Source organism: Zingiber officinale, chromosome 10B (assembly GCF_018446385.1).
Source record: "Zingiber officinale cultivar Zhangliang chromosome 10B, Zo_v1.1, whole genome shotgun sequence".
NCBI lineage: Eukaryota > Viridiplantae > Streptophyta > Magnoliopsida > Zingiberales > Zingiberaceae > Zingiber > Zingiber officinale.
In genome coordinates, this window is record NC_056005.1 from 48,005,142 (window position 1) to 48,010,545 (window position 5,404).

Sequence of the window (5,404 nt, forward strand, 5' to 3'; positions counted from 1 at the left end):
GTCTCTCATCTTCTATACCAAGGTTCGTGCTTTCCTAAGCATTGGGTCAAGGTTTCTTTTCATCCATCTTATCATCTTAGACTTTTCTTCTTTCTGTTTTTAATTCGTTGTGGGTTCTTGAGATATCTTTCTTTTTAGGTTCACATCATTTGGTATTAAAGCTTTGATTTTTCTAAATCAATTTGGTTATCCTTTTTCTTTATGCTTGAATCTTCGTCTATTTGTTCAACATTATCTACTTATCATTATCATCTCGATCTTAGTGAGGTTTATTTGTCTTGTTGCTATCAAATTATTTTTGGCAAAAAAAAGGAGGCCAAAATATATATATATATATATATATATATATATATATATATATATTCGGTAAAAAAAGGTTGAAATTAAAAAAATATATTTTTGGCAAAAAAAAGCTGAAATAAAAAAAATATTTTCGACAAAAAGGCCAAAATTCAAAATAAAAAACAAAAATATTTTCAAAAAAAAAGGAAATAAAAAAAGGGTGAGTGTAGAGAATTGTTATTTCTATACTTGTACTTTTCAATTCCGCATTTCTTTTAAAATTTTGCCTATTATACTTGCACTTTCCAATTCCATATTTCCTTTAAAGTTTTGCCTATTATACTTGTACTTTCCGTTTCCGCATTTCCTTTAAAGTTTTGCCTAGTATATTTGCACTTTCCAATTCCGCATTTCCTTTAAAATTTTGCCTATTATACTTGTACTTTCCAATTCCGCATTTCCTTTAAAGTTTTGCCTAGTATACTTGCACTTTCAAATTCCACATTTCCTTTAAAGTTTTGCCTAGATTTAATTCTGACACCTGCTTAGATTAAGTTATGGCAAATTCCTTTTCAGTTCTTATTTCAAGTATCTTTATCTTTTAGTCCCGCATTCTCATAAGTTTTGCCTAGATTCAATTCTAGCAAATTTTCTTTCTGAACTTAATTTAAGTTTTCAATTCTTCGATTTGCATTCTTCTATCAATTCATTTCTTTTATCCTAATACCTTTGGGATTTTCAATTAGTCAACGATCATTTACAAGGAATTGCCATAATTCTAAGTTCTTTAAAGAGCTAACATTAGCGAGTTGAGTGATTGATTGACAACAGATTACATTAATGGAGACGAGTGGAGAAGAAGCAAGACCTAGAGAAACACTTGAACAATGTGCCTTGAGACAACACTTGGAACGCATGGAAATCAAATTCAATCAAATCCTCGACAGATTGGAGAGACAAGATGCTGTAATTACTGAATTACAAAATAGCCAAGTTGGTAGAGTTCCTACATGATGTTCAAGGCAATATAACTGTGAAGGCAACAATGATGATGATGATGATGGCATTTCTGAGGACATTGATGATAGAGCTTCTAGTGGCAGATCTGGTGGTATTAACATTGGTGGTAGAAGGAAAAGGATGAGTGATTATGTTGATAGAAACTTGGGAAATATCAAAATGAAGATTCCTTCTTTTCAAGGCAAAAGTGATCCAGACGCATATTTGGAGTGGGAAAAGAAAGTGGAATTAGTATTTGATTGTCACAACTACTCTGAAGAGAAGAAGATAAAACTTACTGTGTCGAATTTATTGATAATGCTATTATTTGGTGGGATCAAGTTATTCTAAGCAGGAGAAGAAACAACGAGAGACCCGTTGGCACTTGAGAAGAGATGAAATCAATTCTGAGAAAGAGGTTCATTCCATCACATTATTATCGAGATTTGTATCAACGGCTACAAAGTCTATTCCAAGGATCCAAGACCGTGGAGGAATACCACAAAGAGATGGAGTTTGCCTTGATTTGAGCCAATGTGGAGGAGCACTAAGAAGCAACCATGGGAAGATTTTTACAAGGTTTGAATTTAGAAATTACAAATATAGTAGAGTTGCAACATTATGTGGAGCTGGAAGATATGGTGCATATGTCCATGAAAGTTGAAAGGCAACTCAAAAGGAAGGGTTCAATCAAGCATGGTCAAAGTTCTAATTCATCAACATGGAAATCTAGTTGGAATAAAAGAGATGATAAAGTTGCATCAAAGAGTAAGACTGAGTTTTTAAAGATAAATATGTTAATTCTCCATTGGTTAAAGGTAAAGAACCTATCCAATCTTCAAGAAATAGAGATATTAAATGCTTTAAGTATTTGGGAAGAGCATATTGCTTCACAATGTCCAAACAAAAGAAGTATGCTTTTGAAAGAAAATGGTGATATTGAAACTGAGAGTGAGTCCGAAGATGATAATGTCTTGCCACCATTGTTGGAAAGTGATGTAGAAGAGTATGCCATTGAAGGTGAAGCCCTTGTCACTAGGCATGCTCTAAATGTGCAAGTGAAGGAAGAAGATGAAGAACAATGAGACAACATATTTCATACCCGTTGCCACATCAAAGACAAGGTATGTATTATGATTATAGATGGGGGAAGTTGCACTAATGTGGCTAGTACTATCTTAGTTGAGAAATTATGCTTACCTATCACTAAACATCCTAGACCTTATAAACTACAATGGTTGAATGATTGCGGTGAAGTTAAGGTCACTAAGCAAGTGTTGGTTTCATTATCCATTGGTAGGTATCATGATGATGTTCTTTGCGATGTAGTACCAATGCATGCAAGTCATTTTCTTTTAGGTAGACCATGGCAATTTGATAGGAGAGTCATGCACTATGGGTTCACAAACAAATATTCTTTTAAGATGTATGGTAAACTTGTAACTCTTGTATCATTAACTCCTAAGCAAGTATATGAAGATCAATTGAGGATAAAAAATAAGAGTGAAAAAACAAAAGATTGTGAGAGAAAAAAATGGAAAAGAAAAGGAGCGTGAGAAAAGAAAAAGTGAGGATGAGAGGAGTGAAAAAAAAAAAGAATGAAAAAGAAAAAAAAAATCTAGAGCAAGAGAGTAAAAAAGTGAGCTTTTATGCAAAAGAAAGAGAGATTAAGAGAGCTTTTTATTCTCAAGAGCCAATGATTGTACTTTTGTATAAGAAGACTTGTTTTAACACTAACAATCTTAACCCTTTTTTGCCTAGTATTGTTAAATCTCTTTTGCAGGAATTTGATGATGTCTTTCCTGAAGAAGTTCCTACTGAATTGCCACCACTTAGGGGAATAGAGCACCAGATTGACTTCATCCCAGGAGCAGCCATTCCTAATCAGCCAACCTATAGGAGCAATCCTATGGAGATGAAGGAGCTTCAAAAGCATGTTGAAGAGTTGATGAGAAAAGGGTATGTTCGAGAAAGTTTGAGTCCTTGTGTAGTTCCTATTTTTCTTGTGCCTAAGAATGATGGAACCTAGAGAATGTGCAACAAGATTACGGTAAAGTATCATCATCCTATTCCTAAATTATATGATATGCTAGATGAACTACATGGTTCTTGTATTTTTTTTAAAATTGATTTGAAGTCTGGCTATCATCAAATTCACATGCGTGAGGGAGATGAATGGAAAACTGCTTTTAAGACTAGGTATGGTTTGTATGAGTTGTTAGTCATGCCATTTGGGCTAACTAATGCACCTTGTACTTTCATGAGATTAATGAACCATATTTTACGTGCTTATATTGGGAACTCTGTTGTAGTATATTTTGATGGCATCTTGATTTATAGCAAAAATTTAGATGAGCATCTCAATCATTTACAAAAAGTTCTACTTGTTTTAAGAAATGAAAAATTGTATGCTAACCTTCAAAAATATTCTTTTTGCACTAATCAGATAGAGTTTCTTGGTTATATTGTTAATGCTAAGGAAATAACAGTTGTTGAAGAAAAGGTTAAGACAATAAAAATTATAACTGAGGTACGTAGCTTTCATGGATTGGCAAGTTTCTACAGAAGGTTTGTTAAAAAGAATGTTTGGTTTCATTTGGATAGTGAACAAGTTTCACTTTCAACTTACTTAAGGAGAAGCTAAGTTCGGCACCATTACTTGCTTTACCTTACTTTGCTAAAACTTTTGAAATTGAGTGTGATGCATTCAGAATATGTATTGGAGTTGTGCTAATACAAGAAGGTCGACCCCTTGCTTATTTTAGTGAGAAACTCAGCGGAGCAGCTTCGAACTATCCAACTTATGATAAGGAGATGTATGCATTAGTGAGGGCTTTAGAGACTTGGCAGCATTACTTGTGGCCCAACGAGTTTATTATTCACATTGATCATGAATCATTGAAGCATTTGAAGGGTCAAAGTAAGTTAAATAGATGTCATGCAAAATGGGTAGAATTCATTTAATTATTCCCTTATGTGATCAAGTATAAACAAGGTATGGAAAACATTGTTGTCGATGCTTTGTCTCAAAGGTATACCTTGATCTCTACTTTGAACACTAAATTATTAGGATTTGAATACATTAAGGATCTATATTCTAATGATTCTGACTTTAGAAATGTGTTTGAAGTTTGTGAACATACTGCATTTGGAAAGTTTTATAGGCACGAGGGGTTTCTTTTTAGACTGAATAGGTTGTGTATGCCTAATTGTTCATTGAGGGAATTATTAATCCCAGAATCTCATGGTGGGGGACTAATGGTATATTTTAGAGTTAAAAAAAACTCTAGAAGTGTTGATAGAGCATTTCTTTTGGCCACACATGAAACAAGATGTAGTCAAATTTTGTGAAAAGTGTATTACATGTAGGCAAGCAAAATCTAGATCTTTACCTCATGGAATGTATACACCTTTACCAATTCCTAGTGAACCTTGGGTTAATATTTCCATGGACTTTGTTTTAGGGCTACTAAGGTCCATTCTATTTTTGTGGTCGTGGACAGATTTTTTCTAAAATGACCCATTTTATTCCTTGTAAGAAAACTTATGATGCTAACCATATTGCTGATCTATTTTTTAGGGAGATCGTGCGACTTCATGGAGTACCGAGAAACATAGTTTCAGATCGTGATGCAAAGTTTCTAAGCTATTTTTGGAAGACATTATGGGGAAAGTTAGGAACAAAGCTTTTGTTTTCCACAACTTATCATCCACAAACAGATGGACAAACTGAGGTGATCAAGATTTGAGGATGAATCCTTTTGAGGAGAGGGGAAATGATGGAGTAAAAGAAGGTGAACAACAAGTTGCACAACAAGCTTATGACATGGATCATGCTCAACCCACTCTAGATATTAATGATGATCCATTATGCATTAATGGAGGCTTAATTATAAGGGCTAAGGCCAAAAAGATGAAGGAAGCACTTAATGTGCTAATTGAAGATGTGAAGACCAAAGCTACCATTGAAGAAGGTTTGACCAAGAGCAAGTCATTCGGCTTAGTCAACCTAATTCAAGCCTTAGATGAGCTGAATTAGCATTTAAGTCTCATATCTATGTAGTATAGATATGTAGGCTCAACTTGGACTCAATTTCTACATTTATTTAGGTTATAATAATGC